Source organism: Armigeres subalbatus, chromosome 1 (assembly GCF_024139115.2).
Source record: "Armigeres subalbatus isolate Guangzhou_Male chromosome 1, GZ_Asu_2, whole genome shotgun sequence".
Taxonomy (NCBI): domain Eukaryota; kingdom Metazoa; phylum Arthropoda; class Insecta; order Diptera; family Culicidae; genus Armigeres; species Armigeres subalbatus.
Genome location: NC_085139.1, coordinates 233,226,895 through 233,244,510, shown reverse-complemented (window position 1 = coordinate 233,244,510; position 17,616 = coordinate 233,226,895). Strand labels below are relative to the sequence as shown.

Here is a 17,616-nt window from a genome sequence, read left to right as displayed (position 1 = left end):
TTACAATATAATTTTATCTTTATATTTAGCTTTTTATTCAAAAATCCCGATAAAAATTAATAATGTTGTTCGCTTTATGTTTCCTGTAGAGCATAACACTTGCGCTCCATCTGTGGGCTCAACGTGATTACAACAGGGCTGTGTATGTTTTAAAACATACAATGAATGGTTCATTTCTATTCAGTTTTCCGCGAGCGGTAATGGCCGCCAGCTTGCCGCCGGTTTGGTCTCTGATTTGACGTGAAGGTTAACTGCACCCAAGGCGACAAGAAAATAATTTAAAGGCTATCTTTAATGAAGGCAATAATTCATGTGGCACTCATTTCAAGATTTTTGTACCATGGTACGAATACCACAGGAAGTGTGTCCCCCGCATAATATGTATAATATATTATAAAGTTTATAAAATAACCTCTTTTACCTTAACTGCTCGATTGTGAATTTTCCAACTTTTCATCGTTGACAGATTCGATGCCGTCAAATATTCAAACTTGTGTGCGTGTTCACGCAACGACAGAACACATTTTAAGGGCAGTGTTGCCAGATATATTGAATTAACTTTTGATGTATCTATTTAAAAACAAAATTCAATTTACGGTTTTTGGACAATTTCTTGTATTTAATTATCAGTTACGTAAATTTAAAAGATGAAATTCATTTTTAAAACTTATTTAAAGTTTTTAACTCTAGTTCAAAAACGTTACTGTATCAAATAATTTCCAACGAGAATCTTTCTTTTTATTACCAACAACATACATTTTGTTTTGGCAACCATGAAACAGTAATCTTGCCTTTTTTCGTTTACGCTTCTTCCACTTTTGTCTTGTCTGTCGATGGTGGATGCCTGATGGTCATCATTCGCGTAAGATTTTGGGCCACGGAGGTGTTGTTTGAAAAGCAAAACGCGAGGACAAAGATTATCATCCCCATCGCACGTTCAGCGCGCAGTGCTCTTCCGTAATAAAGTTTTACACGAAGACGGTGTTTGTGTATAGACAATAATAAATAATTCGCGATAGTGCTCTCTGTCTGTGCTACGCTCGGAAGAAAAACAAATTCCAAAACAAGTTGCATTTTCAAGCTTGGCTGCCCGTGCGAAGTGCGAAGCTCAAACAAAAAGCGGATATAGCCGAAACCAAAGCCAAGTCAAAGTCTGCAGCAGGGTTTCTTTGTGTGTTCGTCCGTGGGGAGTTGGTGTGCGCGCAAAGAAGACGAGATTGCGAAGTTGGAAAAACGGGAAAAACCTTCAGGTGGAAGAAAAATATCAGATTTTTTCTTGTGTTCAGCAGCACCGAGTTCCAAAGTGTGATTGAAGGTGAAAGTTGTTATCTGGACGGAATTAATCCTATTTGTATCGTTTTATTGATTGGCAAAAAAGTGGAAAATCGCGAAGGAAATGTTCGCCCACGGATTTGGGAAATAAGCCATGGAATAGGTTTGCTGAGTAGGTATATTTGTGGTGTCTCAAGAATACATTAGAGGCACAAAACACAAACCAGACCATGAATACGCTGACGGATTTGGATTTCATCGCTTCAAGGGCATCAATTCAGGGTTTCAAGACGTCGAAGTTCATCTCATAATGAGAATGCGAGGTATACCAATACATGATTCAGGAAAATTGAACGATCGAAACGAAATGAAGAAAAATGCTTGGCTATGAGGATTGATTCAGTGTGACCAGCTGCTATTACAGGTCGTTCGAATACACTCACACATATTACAATCCCAAGGATTTCTCGTAAAATTTCATCGTCAGCTGTGTAAAGTTTACATAAATGAAAACAATCTTCGCAAAAGCTTCCTGCTTTAAAATCACTTTCTGTTGTGGTTAACACCAACATAATTTATATTACATAATAATTATAAGCACGAAGATTGCATCAACAAAGAAAGATTGTGTATAGAAAACAATCCCCTTCTCCCTCCCCAGCACGTCGTGACCACCATTTCAAAAACAAGCAATCAGCATAGACGGAACCAACATACAGTCAGTCAATGTGTCGTAGTTTTGATGTGGATTCAAGCGGAGCTGCCCTTCGCACCCATTATTATAATAATGATGAGATAGGGAGAGATCGAGGAATGGAAGGTAAATTGAAATGGGTACTAGATCCAAAAGAGCCTCTTTGCTATGAAAAATGACAACAAACCAAATGTCGTTTGCTGTTGTGGATGTGTTTGTTATTGTTAAAAGATGGTCTAGTAGCCTAAAAATTTGAACATATCTCGCTTAACTTTTCAAAAGGACCTAAGTAACATTTTTTTCATGAATTAATTTGAATAGCGCAATCAACACAACAACATGAAAGCTATTAATTGCGCTATTCAAAATAATTCATGAAAAAAATGTTACTTAGGTCCTTTTGAAAAGTTAAGCGATTATCATCGACATCAGGAGAATGAATCCTGAACAAAATATAATCAGAACACATCGAGATAGGGAAGTTATCGAGATGTAGAAACCCCAAATGTATGTAGAATGAAGGGACTGAGGAAACCATCGACATAGGGAGAGATATCGAGATATAGTTCATCGAGATGAAGACAGTCTACTGTACTGTTAGAGTGGCCTTAAATGTTTATGAAGTCATAAGATGAGATCTCAAATGTATTCCATTTAACTCCACCAAACGATGGCAACTTTACGGATATATGCTCAAAAGTAGAGCCATCTTCAGTGTATCGCACTTGGCAAGAGTCTTCAAGGTTTAGGTCTCGGACAATTCTAGTTCTGCGTTGAAATAAAACATCTGTTCATCAGTACGGTAAGATCAAGATTGAAAACAATTCTGAGTTACTGCGATAGTCCATTCGAACTGCTACACATCTCAACCCTTTGATCGCCTTCAATATCGACTCATGGAGGTTTGACTATTATATCTTGCTTAAAAGCATACTAAATCAAGATTACTATAATTACTTGTTCAGACATATTACCTTATACCCATAGTTTTATTTAAAAAAAAAATCAAGACGACGGATATTTTATTTTCAAGCAAACTAACAATCAATAGGGTATGTAATCCTTGAATTGTTGTGGTTCTTCACAAATCCTCTTGCTTGTATTTTTCTTATCATTCTTTTGCTGTTGTCTAAAAATGTGCCACATTATTATCAAGGCATAGAATTAACATCAAGTTGACCATGATAGATCGATTCAAGAAGTGGAAACCCTTTATTCCACATTTAAGGAACCATTACTAACAAAGAAGTTTAAAGTCCTGATGATTCTATTTCCAAAAATCGATAAGTCGAAGGTGCAGTTTCTGGACAAGAGGGAAGCGTGCGTGGAGCTTGGTTGTCAGAAGATATGCATCAGATGGCAATTCAAAGGAGCCGCTTGATGACTCTACTGGAACAAGTCACCGAATCAAAGTATTCCACTTCAATTCAGAAAACGGATGGACATTGGTTTGCTGGTTCTGCAAGTATGAAGAACTTTTCAGACATAAAAATAGTCTCCTGGACGATCGGTAGAAAGTGCGACTACTGCTGCGAAGCCTAAGGGAAGATCCACAAAGTACGTCACGCAAAAATTGACGATTTTCAACCCGCCTCTCCCCTTCGACACACTTTTTGTATGAAACCTCTAAAATTTTTATATGAATTGTCACGCTGCTCGGAAACCTAAGCGCGTGACGTATTTTGCGGATGGCCCCTAAGGCGGGTCTGTACTATTCCCAAGAAACCCGTTCCCCAGAATGTACCGTTTCCCAGAAAACAGGATATATAGATGAACATGATTTCATTTTCTTGTTTTCTTATTAAACATCATTGCAAGACCATACAGTTATACACAAATGGAGCATACAGCTGTACATAAAATGATTTGTCTTGATGAGCGAGGAGTGCAAGGGCCATTATGGTAATTGTTAGAAGCTATAGTTTCAAATACAATGGGCCTTTTGACATAATGACCATAAAATAGAAAAAGTAAACTATTGATTATTTTGAAGCACGCCTTGATTGAGGGAAAAAATAGGGGCCCACGCATTTGCCCGGAATAAGGCAAATATATCGATGATTCCATCTTTTGAAAAGCGCATTTTCCCGGAATAAGACTAATGAGTCTATTTTTTGTGTGCTACGCACGCGATTGTCCAAAATAAGGCCCAAAAATAGATGACTTTTACGGCATTGGCTCGGAATAATTGTTGCCTTAGTAGATTATTTCTTCTCTTGAAATATGCGAAAAATAAAAAATGAGTTATTGATTCCTTTTTGAAAAGCAAATTTTTCCGAAAAAAGCTTAACGAATAGATGATTCCTTCTTTCAAAATACGCATTTTCTCGGAGAAAAGCAAATGAGTGGTACATTCTTTTGACTCACGCATTTTTTCTGAAATACATCTTCTTTCAAACCATGCGTTTTCCCGGAGTATTGCAAACAAATGGATGATGCCTTCTTTTGAAACATGAATTTACCCAAACTAATAATCCACATTTTTACTGGCAAAAATTTAAATATATTATTTTACGTTATACGCACAACTGTCCCATGAACATAGGAACCCCAGCCAACATGGGACAAATATGCGTATGATGGCAGAAGAGGAGAGTCCTCATAAAGGTAACTTTAAACAACCTTGAACAAATCAATAAATTGGAGATGTGATACTATTTTTTCTAAAAATCGTCAAATTTTAAAATAAGCCTGGCTTATGATATATCAAGCATAATTTTTCATAAGGGCGTATGTAACAAAAGTAAACAAAACGAGGTTTTTAATACACCATGACAATCACACGCTACTGTTTATAATACGCATCGATTTTACTGACTTTAGATCTTAAGGGCCGATGTCCACGTAGCGGTTTTTTAAGCTGCGTTGACGCAGCGTTATTCGGCGTTGAATCAGGCTGGGAATGCACACGACAAGCGGTAATTTGCCGCAAAACTTCTAACGTCAAACCTATCTGTCACGCCAAATGTCATCCGCCTGCCAGCTGTTGTCAGTCTGTCATTTTTCATTCTCTTCCAATATGAATCGAGTTCTCCATTCACATAAAGACATCAAACGTGAAATATTTAGATTTTGATTTGTATGAAGCTCATCGCCCCCGAACAATATTCAATGGGTATAATGCTATTCTAAACATTTCATGAGCTTTAACCTTTCCGTCCCCAACGTCTGTTTTTAAAGGCTTTCAAAAATCTAAACTGCTGTAAAAATCGCATTTCTTGACCGATTCTTTCGCAACAAGTTGCATTCCATCCGAATGGATCCCAATGGATTTATACTAGTTTCAAGGCTATCCACAGTACGGTTCCAGAATTATTCCAGATTCCGTTGGGGTCAGTTGTCCCCGGAATAAGTGGCCATTTACAATTTTAAGTCAAAACAGGTCGTGCGACACCTCAAACTTCATGATTTCACAAAGCAATGATGCAAATGATATTTTTGGGGTTCCTGGCCCACTCGGACTCAATCTGGCCACATCGGTCCCAATCCGGGGACCAACGGAATGGCCATTTTCTAAATTGATTCAAAATAGGCCGTGCGACACCACAAACTTCATGATTTTAAAAAGCAATGATGGGAATGATATTTTTATGGTTCCTGGCCCACTCGGATCCATTCCGGCCACAATCCGGAGGACCTACGGAGTGGCCATTTTCTAAATTGATTCAAAATAGGTCGTGCGACACCTCAAACTTCATGATTTTTCAAAGCAAAGATGCGAATGATATTTTTATGGTTCCTGACCCACTCGGATCCATTCCGGCCACAATCCGGAGTACCTACGGAATGGCCATTTTCTAAATTGATTGAAAATAGGCCGTGCGACACCTCAAACTTCATGATTTCACAAAGCAATGATGAGAATGATATTTTTAGACTTCCGCGCCCACTCGAATCCATTCCGGCCACAATCCGGAGGACCTATGGAATGGCCATTTTCTAAATTGATACAAAATAGGTCGTGCGACACCTCAAACTTCATGATTTCACAAAGCAATGATGGGAATGATATTTTTAGGGTTCCTGGCCCACTCGGATTCAATCCGACCACATCGGTCACAATCCAGGGACCCAGTACTTCCACCGAAAATTTATACAGAAATTATACCGTAAATGAAATCAACAATGGAATTTTTCGAGGAATTCCTAGATTAATTCCCAAAGAAATCCTGAAAGAATTTCGGTGGAAACTTCATGATTTCTACTGGGACATCCTTCAGGAGTTTTTTTTTTCTGAAAATTCCTCCTGGATTTCCTTCGGGAAATCCACCGTCAGTTCCTCAAAGAGTTCCTGCAGGATTTTCTCCGAGAATTATTCCGGTAGTTCTATCGGCAGATCCTACGGGGGTTCCTCTTTCGGGAATTTCTCCAGAATTTCCTCCGGGAATTCATTCAAGCTTTCTTTCTGGAATTCATTTAGGCTTCTCCAGGAATTTATATAGAAAATCCTCCAGAAGCTCCACCGAGAATTTCTCTGGGAGCTCCTGAAGGTAATCTCCGGGAGGTCCTCCGATGATGATGATGATCCAGCTCACTACATACCCCTAGAGAGGTTTCAGCTAGACGAGATTTGTGTATAAGATGAATTATCCGAGATTTTTTTCGATCATTCTTCTGGTAGTTTCACTGGCAGTTCCTCCGGGTAGTTTTTTCAGAAATTCCTCCGGAAGTTATTTTAAGAATTCCTCCGGGAGTTCCACCCAGAGCTTAAAATATTCATATTCATGAAGCAACTTCGGTCCGAATTTTGACAAACATCGCATGAATATTCAAAACATAGAATGACATAGTCAGACGACTACTCCACGAACTCATTCATTCGACTGTCACTGAATGTGTTTACTATGTGCAGAAAAAAACATAATTAGCATTGTTTATGTTGATGATTACCACTGAAAGTGCCTCGCGGATGAAAATTGGATTCAGTCCTGTGTGATAAATCACTTTACTTATTTGAAACGTGTTCAGATTTCAGATAATTTATTAATTTGTAAAATGTGCATAAATATTCAATGACTAATATTCAACTGAATATTGACTGACCAGAGCCGACTATGAATGTGTCGGAAGTGAACTGACAAATGAAGAAAAATGGTCTTCACTAAAAAATTTCGATTATTTTACACTTTGGTTCCACCAGTAGCTCTTCCTGGAAATCATTTAGTCCTTCTTCAGAAATTTCGCTGGAAATTCCTCCCAAAGTTCTTCCAATAGTTTCTCTGGGAGTCCCTCTAGGAATTCTGCTAGGAGTTCCTCCTGAAATTACTCCGGGAGCTCTTACGGGAGCTCTTTCGGCAGTTACTACGAGAATTCCTCCGGGAGATCCACCGGCAGTTTCTATGAGCATTCCTCCGGAAGTTTCTACGGCAGTTCTCCCGAGTGTTCCTCTAAGAAGGAACTCGTGGAGTAATTTCCGGAGGAGCTCCTGGAGGAATTTCCAGAGAAATTATCAGAGGATTTTTCGGAGGAACTTCCGGTGGAACTTCTGGAGGAATTTTCTAAAGAACTACAGGAAGAATTTCTAGAGTAACTCTCGTAAAAACTCTTGGATGAACTCCCAAATGAACTTCCGTAAGAATTCCAGGAGGAACTCTTGGAAGAGTTCTCAAAAGATCTCCCAGAGAAATTCTCCGAGGAACTTCTGGAGGATTTTGTAGATAAATTCTATAAAAAAGCCTGATTGAATTCCCGGAGGAGCTACTGCTGGAACTCTCGGGTAAATTTTCAGAGGAACAGTCGTTGGAATACCCGGAGTTGAATTTCTAGAGGAACTTCCGAAATCCCATTTCCCGTGAAATTCTTGCCATATATCCTCCTGGATTTCCCTGCGAAGATCTTGGAGGGATTCCTGGAGAAACTCTTGGAAAAACTCCTGGAGGAGGTCCCACAAGCACTTCCGGAAGAATTCTCACAAGGAAGTCCTGAACTAATTCTTGGAGAAGTTCATGATGGAATTTCTGGATAAATATCTGAAGGAATTCCCGGAAAAATACCAGGAGAAATTATTGCAGAAATTCCCAGATGAAATGCTGAAGAAATTACCGGATGAATTCCCGGAGATCGTTCTGGAGAAAATCTTGGAAGAACTCTTGAAAGATATCTTGGAGGAACTCTCAAATTAATACCCGAATGAAATTCTGGAGTGAATTTCTAGTGAAGTCCGGAAAGCATTCCAGGACAATTCCGCGGAAAAAATTCGGGAGAAATTCCTGAAGGAATTCCTGGAGAAGTACCGGAAGCAATTCCCGGGAAAATACCTGGGAGAATTTCCGAGGAAAGGATATTCTGAAGTAATAGCGGAAAGAATTCCAGAATGAAATCCTAGAGGATTTCACTATTAAATTTATGGAGGTATTACCGGAAAAACTCTTGAAAGTTATCCTGAAGGAATTAAAGCAAGAGTTCCTGGAGGAGTGGTACAATTTTCAATAAGTCCGTCCAGCTATTTGGCTTCGCCGACGACATATATATTATTTCACGTAACTTTGAGAAGATGGATGAAGCCTACATCAGACTGAAGAGGGAAGCCAAGCGGATCGGACTAGTCATCAACACGACGAAGACGAAGTACATGACAGGAAGAGGTTCAAGAGAAGACAATGTGAGCCACCCACCACGAGTTGGCATCGGTGGTGACGAAATCGAGGTGGTAGAAGAATTTGTGTACTTGGGCTCACGGTGACTGCCGAAAATGATACCAGCAGAGAAATTCGGAGACGCATAGTGGCTGGAAATCGTACATACTTTAGACTCCGCAAGACGCTCCGATCGAATAGAGTTCGCCGCCGTACCAAACTGACAATCTACAAAACGCTCATTAGACCGGTAGTCCTCTACGGACACGAGACCTGGACGATGCTCGTGGAGGACCAACGCGCACTCGGAGTTTTCGAAAGGAAAGTGCTGCGTACCATCTATGGTGGGGTGCATATGGCGAACGGTACGTGGAATGAACCACGAGTTGCATCAGCTGTTGGGAGAACCATCCATCGTTCACACCGCGAAAATCGGACGACTGCGGTGGGTCGGGCACGTAGCCAGAATGTCGGACAATAACCCGGTGAAAATGGTTCTCGACAACGATCCGACGGGCACAAGAAGGCGAGGTGCGCAGCGGGCAAGGTGGTTCGATCAGGTGGAAGCTAACTTGCGGACCCTCCGTAGACTGCGTGGGTGGCGACGTGTAGCCATGGACCGAGCCGAATGGAGAAGACTCTTATATACCGCACAGGCCACTTCGGCCTTAGTCTGAATAAATAATAATAATCCTGGAGGAATGCTCGGCGAAGTACCTAGAAGAATTTCCGAAGGAATTTCTTATAGAATTACAAGTGAAATTGTGGAGCGAAATCGGAGGATTTCCGTCATAAATTTCTAAAGAAACTTCTAGCGAAATTTTGGAAAGAAATTTCGTTTGTATTATTGAAGGAACTCCCGAATGTATATAAATGCAGGAGATTTTTCTGGAAGAATAGCCAAAGAAATGTCTAGAAGGAAAAATTGGAGAAGAAAATAAATCTTCAAGGAATTTCCTCATGAATTTCCACTAATTTAGTTAGGGGTTTCTAGATAAGGAGAAATTACAATTACATGAGAAAGATTTTCGAACGATTTTCAGAGGAACTTGTGGATTACTTTCCGGAGGAATTTAGAAGTTCCCAGGGGAGCTTCTAGAAGGATTTCAAGGAGAATTCTTGCGCCCGAAACTTTTCGAGTTGTTTTGCCCCAACCTGCCCACTCTGGCTAAGCCCTTGTATCATTCCCATCATTGCTTTGTAAAATCATGAAGTTTGAGGTGTCACATGACCTATTTTGAATTAATTTAGAAAATGGCCATCCCGTAGGTCCCCGGATTGCAACCGATGTGGCCAGATTGAATCCGAGAGGGTCAGGAACCCTAAAAATATAATTTCCATCATTGCTTGGAAAAACATGAAGTTTGAGGTGTCGCACGACCTATTTTGAATCAATTTTGAATATGGGCATTCCGTTGGTTTCCGGATTGTGACCGATGTGGCCGGATTGAATCCGAGTGGGCCAGGAACCCCAAAAACATCATTCCCATCATTGCTTTGTAGAATCATGAAGTTTGAGGTGTCGCACGACCTATTTTGAATCAATTTAGAAAATTGGCCATTCCGTAGGTCCTCCCGGTTGTGGCCGGAATGGATCCGATTGGGTCAAGAATCATAAAAATATCATTCTCATCATTGCTTTGTAAAATCAAGAAGTTTGAGGTGTCGCACGACCTATTTTGAATCAATTTAGAAAATGGCCATTCCGTTGGTCCCCGGATTAGGACCGATGTGGCCGGATTGAATCCGAGTGGGCCAGGAACCCTAAAAATATCATTCCCATCATTGCTTTGTAAAATGATGAAGTTTGAGGTGTCGCACGACCTATTTTGAATCAATTTAGAAAATGGCCATTCCGTAGGTCCTCCGGATAGTGGCCGGAATAGATCCGAGTGAGCCAGGAACCATAAAAATGTCATTCTCATCATTGCTTTGAAAAATCATGAAGTTTGAGGTGTCGCACGACCTATTTTGAATAAATCTAGAAAATGGTCATTCCGTTGGTCCCCGGATTGGGACCGGTGGCCGGATTGAATCCGAGTGGGTCAGGTACCCTAAAAATATCATTCCCATCATTGCTTTGTAAAATCATGAAGTTTGAGGTGTCGCACGACCTATTTTGAATCAAGCTAGAAAATGGCTATTCCGTAGGCCCCCGGATTGTGACCGATGTGGCCAGATTGAGTCCGAGTGGGCCAGGAACCCCAAAAATATCATTCGCATCATTGCTTTGTGGAATCATGAAGTTTGAGGTGTCGCACGACCTGTTTTGACTTAAAATTGTAAATGGCCACTTATTCCGGGGGCAACTGACCCCAACGGAATCTGGAATAATTCTGGAACCGTACTGTGGATAGCCTCAAAACAAGTATAAATCAAAAATTGGGATCCATCCGGATGGAATGCAACTTGTTGCGAAAGAATCGGTCAAGAAATGCGATTTTTACAGCAGTTTAGATTTTTGAAAGCCCTTAAAAACAGACGTTGGGGACGGAAAGGTTAACATACCTATATGATGACAGACTAGTGATGGTAACTCAGTATTATTCCAAAATAAAAAGTTCAATTAATGCTTTTTAGTATAGAGTAGAAAAAATAACTCACTGTAGATTTAAAAGTCTCCCATTACTTCTAAAATGAAAAGTTTGAACTTTCGAAATTAATTGTAGATCTGTGAAATTGAAATCGTGCCGCACAATTCGATTGTTTGAATAAAAACGTTTTCAATACAGAGAGACAGAAATTTGGCCTCGCTTTGCTTAATCCCAATATGTTTTCTACAATCATAATAAATGAATATTATTACAATTTCATAATGTTGCTCATTCTTTATTTCCAACTTAAATTTATTACTTTATAGATTAATTTTGAATAATAGTGGATTCAGGCATTCAATTGTTCTTGTCTTGAATTGAGCATCTGTTTCATTTGGGGTACGATTTTTATTAGTTCCATTTATCGGTAATTTAATTCTTTATTAAAGTGTTTTTTTAATTTTAAAATTAAGTTCAACACTCAGTCATTAAACATTTTGGTCAGATACTGCAGTCACTCCTACAAATAAGGTGCTCAAAATCTTCCTCCGAAAGACAAGCGATTGCTGGCGTGTTGCTACGTTTGTCGTTGTTCTTCCAAAGAAGTGCTATCTAAATGCCAAACGTCGTTATTATCATTGCAATTTTCACTTCACTGCAACACGGACCGATCGCAGTAGCGTTGCCCACAACACTAGAAGAAACGCATTAGTACTGTAACTCGCCATCCCTTTATCTGATCTCGTTTCTTCTTGCACTTGCAATCCACATTATTTGACGATTTACTTCCGTTGACATTCCTAAAAACATGAACATATATCTGCAATTGAAAAGCCAAGATATATGAACCTCCGTATCAAACCTATATTTAATAATTCATCCCATGGCGGAACTGGTATCGCCTTCCTTGATGTATACAGGGTCCCGCGGAATGTTGGTTGGAACTTTGTTGGTTGAATTTTGCCTGGTCCGTTATTCATCCCAAAACTGCCACATCACCGTCTGTTCGGAAATCAATTTATTCTGATAAAGTTGGTACAATTAACGTCACAACACTATCCGGCACATACTTCCGTTGACTTTGACTCTATCCACCAGCCTGGGATGGTTGCTTGTCAGTTCTTTCCAAAGATGTTTTGACCGCGACTGGTACTAACACAGGAACGAAAGAAACACTTATTGCTCCGAACTATTACAATTGAATTACTAGATTTGAAAAGTGTTGCAATTTGCAAATTAATTTGCGAAACCAAAATGAACTGATTTGCGAAGTATTTTTGTTTGTTTTGATTTCGCTCTGACACATTCTTTCACATCACAGATTTTCCCATTAGAAATCTTGTTGGAAAGAAAAAGAATAGAGAAATGTCAAAAAATACTCGCGTGCACGCAGCGTTCCTGTGGGGAGTTGCGGTGACTTTGCGGTAACTCTCGCCGCAAATGAGACGCGTGTCGACGCCGCGTTAACGCAAGTGCGTGTGCATGATTCTATTTGATGTTGGGTACTTCCTACCGCAATTGCGTTGACGCTGCGTGCACGCAGGTACAAAACCGCTACGTGGACATCGGCCCTAAAATTCTTTAATTCAGTCTTTTTTCGAAACGACGTATGTAGAATTTTCTATTTTTGAAATCTCACTGTTACATACGTCGCTTTAATATATGGAAACTAAGAGCGACCTATGTAACAAAAAAGCAATGGAAAACTGACCAATGTACAGCGACGTATGTGCAGCATACCGGTGTATGTATAATTTTATCGTTTTTCACAGGGAATATGAATGAACGCTATGATGTGAAGCACGCTTATTATGTGTTATGTATTGATGCATACCAGCGGAAAAAAATATTGAAAAAAGATTCAGTTTTAAAACAGTTTTAGAAACAGTTTTGCCAACTTTCTGCAAAGGATTATTCGATTCCTCATAATTTTTACATACGTCGTTATGAAAAATTATGCTTGATATGTATTGTGGAAATCGCAGGGGGAGAAGGCGGAGCACTGAATCCCTACCCCAACATGTGCGACATCTGGATTTGGTTCTAAACTGTAAACAACAGTGTTATGTCGTTTTCGGTTATTGCTGGGTCGAACCTAGTTCTGCACCGGATCCGCTCTAACAGCTGTCAAAACGTTCGGTTATTCGTTCAGGTTGGATCGCGATCCGCACCAGATCCGACCCAAAATGAATGAGGTTCGCTCTGCCGATTTATCGAGATCCAACCTAGGTTCACCAATACATTCGAACACAAACTGTCAAACTGGTGTTTATGTTTACGCTAAAGGAAAATGGAAACGTAAAAGATACGGATGGGTATTTGATTTTGTTTGTTTTATTTGTTAAATTTATCAATTTTGTTGCTGCCTTCCACGCAAAAATGGTTTATTTTAATGTTGTGCTGACTTCAAGTTTCTCTGATGGTGAATCGGATTCAGATATCGACATATTTCTCGCTGATTACCTCAGATGGTAGCTCCATTATAAACAAAATGAGGGTTGAACATTTTGTTGAAAATGTGATTTATAAAATGCAGTGACGAGAAGGTAGCTGCTATTTATTCACTATTACCTTGTGTATTCGTACATATACTTTAGGTATAATTGCGCTATCAATGGAAAAAATAGCGTACCAGAGTATCTGCCGCTATGAAATTATTTATACCAAAATGTTTATACCATTATTTTGTTAATTATTTAGTTCTGTGCATAATTTGTTCAACGTTACGGATTTGAAGAATATACACATAATGTATTAACCCTTGCAGTAACCATTTATAAGGCTTTAGCAACTATATTGCCATCAACAAATTTATTGTATTTATTAATAAACGATTATTAATAAATAAATTCAAATGTTTATTTAGGAACAGTTTTCATACGAATTGTGCATAATTTTTGAGTGGAAGAAAGGTTTTTATTTGTAATTCGTCAAAAAAACCGACAAAGATAAATTTTATCCCATTGATATTTATTATTTTGAATCTCCTGTTTAGATTTTGTAGTGGAAAATTATTTGCCTCTTTGGTATATTTGGTTTTTGCAGTTCTGACGAAATCGCAATTTATCCCAAAGGGTCTCCTCTTGGGGGAAAAATAGAAGAAAGAATGCAAATAGCAAAAAAGAATGCTGTTCAACTCTTCTACGATTTGATTCTCTTTGTTTTAAAATAAAAAGCCCAAAATCTCAATAAATTTTGTATTGGATTTTTTTTCAAAGTGTTTCTATATTTTCTTGTTCTGTTCCATTTCAATGACATAATTGATAATTCAAATCTACTGTAACACAATCACTGTTACCCAAAAAGACATAAAATCAGCATAATAGTTTATCGGGAAACACGGATTGGCATAAATTCTTTCATGGCAATCCACATTGTCGTCGTCATTCATCACAAGCTCCTAATCACATTAATTTATTGATGGATTAATAGTCATTTTAGTCATTAAACAATTAACAGAAGAAACGTCTGATTTCCCCCATAATTCATAAAACAAGAAAAAAATAACACTAATAACAAAGTTCAATAGATAAAAATATGTCTGTTTCTGCCAGCTGATAAAGGTGCGAAATGAAAACAAAACAGATGATAGGGCTTGAGTTCTCACTAACACCATCATACTGACTCGATCCCGATTCGTTTTTCGTTCGGTTATTCAGAGTCGAGGTCGGACCTGACCCAGGTTTAAAACCGAAAACGACATTAATTCTCTACCACCTTTTTGTTATGGCGAGGCAATTTTTATGCACACTTTTGTTTTCGATATTTTATCAAAATTAAACACACAATCATGCAGCAATATAACGATGTGGTATGCTTGAGATACCTGCTTGATTGTTGGGACTCGAAAAAGAATTTATTTGCAGTAACTAACCGAATATAAAAATGTTCGCATAAACGATTGCGCCCTAACACCAGTTCTAAGCTTCGATGCAGAGTACACGAGCTTTGTTCGCCAGTGACAGGCGTATGAGACCCTTGGGAAATCGCTTTGGGAAAATCTGCAGACATTCTTTGATGAATTCCTGTGCATAACCTTCCTGGAATTCTTTCATAAATTCAAGGCGGCATTCCTGTGGATTTTGACGTAGAACTACGTCTGTCTTTTCTATATTGGGGTACACTTTAAAATTGCAAAAAATCGAAAAACGTCACGAAAATATGATAGACTTTGATCGTTAATATCTCAGCCATTTCTCGATGGATTTTAAATTTTCTTGGACCATTCGATCAAGGAAGAGTCAACGCTTCATTCCCGATGTACACTGAAGTCGTTTTTTACGCGGTTGTTTTTTACACGAATCGCTTTTAATGCGATTTTTTTTCACTCGAATTTCGGGATTTCTGCGGTTCATTCAGACATACTTTGGAATTTACGCTGGGTTTAACTTTGTTTTAATTCACGTGGCCCATATCATCCGCATAAAAAATGACTCCAGTGTATGACAATATATACGTATGATAATATTTAGCACTGAAACTTGCTAACAGTTTAGGAATTGGTTTCGGTGAATCAGTCAATATCATAAGTGCATTGCAAGCTTCTTCTTCCATAGCACTACATTCCAACTGGAACTTGGCCTGCTTTTAACTTCTATAATCTATTAGTATTTCTTTAGTTATTGGTTAAAAGCTTTCCTTGCCCGCCATTGCATTAGTATGTATCTTGTGTGGTAAATACAATGGATACACTATGCCCAGGGTGTGAGAATGTTTCCCACCCGAAACATCCTAGATCGGATCGAGAATCGATCTCGCCATCTCCGGATTCTGCGCCTTTGTTCTCAAGGCTAACTGGGAACCTCAAGCCGGTATAGACGTCAAATTAATGCAACTTACAGGACTTTTAACTCGTTTCTGCTAACTTACACGCGCGTTTTCTCTGTAAAGCATGGGGGCGTTTGACGACAGCTGCTCGCTTACGTCTATTGATGTCAGTAGAGAGGCTCGGAATCTTTTTCGCTGCTGCAGTAAATGCGTTCTGGTAATCTTTCTTCGGCTCTTGGTGTCTGCTGGAGTAAATGCAAAGTCCGACTCCTCACGTGAAGGAATGATAATTATTATCAATAAACTCTCAAACTGTCAAGCAGCGGCCAAGGCAGCGCAGCGGTACACTATCAGCCAGATTTTTGGAATTATCATTTGATAACTTCGCAGGTGTGAAAAGTAGGCGAGTTGTTATCGGCGATAACTTTTCAAATCTTGCAACACAAAATTATTATTTTAATGTAAGCCTAATGTAACTAATCTAATACCAATTTAATGTAAACAATGAAGCTCAATCGAATGTTTGGCATTGTGTTTTGGTGTTATGTAGGGAAAAAAGTTCAAAAGTAGCATTCACCAATAATGCTTTGAATCAAGATACAATTATCGAACGATTCTTACTCTCTAGCGAGTTTTTATTAATTGATAATTTGGATATGTGATCGCTTGAGAGTGTTATTCATCCTCGTTTATTTGAAAAAAATATTTTTATCATCCTTTTTAAATGTTAGTCTAAAATCTCACTCAATCTCAGGAGAGCAGGATAAACAGCGAAAACAAATTCACCCTGGGTTTGAAACACGCTTGCTTTGGTCTCATCGAACAGAAAAGTCGAAAACCTGTATATTACATACAGCTACGTAGTTCAACGTCACCTTTGCGTACAACCCGATGGCTGCACCTTTGAGTTTTTTATGGTAGCTCCTGTATTCAGCGCTTTCCACGGTAATTTATCGTAAAATTGTTAATAATGTTTCGGATTTTAAATGCTGTAGAAAGCCTCCTTAGGTTGTACAAATGCAGTCTTCCCAAATGAACAGCAAACACGCTGAGTACAGCTGTACATGCACTCTGTTTGTACCCGCACTTCGTGTTTATACAGATACGCACGAATGTATACTTGTACCCGAACAGACGTTCGAGTAGCATTTTGTACTTATGTACAGTACACAAGTATGTTTCTGGCGTATTCGTTTTTGTCCGCTGTTCTTCACTGACGTGCTGTTGATGTGACTTTGTTAAATATTATAATTAAGAGAAAGGATTTCGTTGTTTTGCACCTTTTCAGTGATTTTTGAGATTTTAGTGATTATTGAGAAATTGGTTTTCACCGGTAAGTGAAACATATAGTACCTTAATAAATGATTTGCAAAATCATGGTCGTAATGTTTTCGTAACTTCGACTGATTTCTTCATAATGTTAAGCTGCAGAAATTGTTTAGCGGAATTAGGGGAACTGATCCATTTTCCATCTCACTGAACATATATTCATCTAAAAAAAAGCAGCGCCAATCTTGTCGCTTATTTTTGCTAACATGCGTGCTCACTGCTGAAAAAACACAAAAATAAAAAAAAAAACAACTCAAATTCCTTTTCATTGCTCTGTTTTCGATGGGATGGTAATGGGACCTATGAGATGAAGTGCCGAACCGTTTCCGTATATGTTGAAAGCGCAGCCGCCATATGATATGTGCAACGATTGTGACTTTATGCTGCATCCATTCATTCGTACTGTTATTCGTGCTGCTCTCGGTTTTTGTACTACTGTTGACAC

The 17,616-nt window shown here is 38.9% G+C and overlaps 1 protein-coding gene across 1 annotated transcript in view; it reads left to right on the top strand.

Annotated features, from left to right (window-relative positions):
* Positions 1–817: 817 nt before the first annotated feature.
* Positions 818–17,616, top strand: part of LOC134205872 (uncharacterized protein CG5902) — a 31,666-nt gene continuing 14,867 nt past the window's right edge. The window contains exon 1 of the mRNA XM_062681532.1: positions 818–1,315. The gene's annotated coding sequence lies outside the window, so the exon portion shown is untranslated. The remainder of the gene's footprint in view (positions 1,316–17,616) is intronic.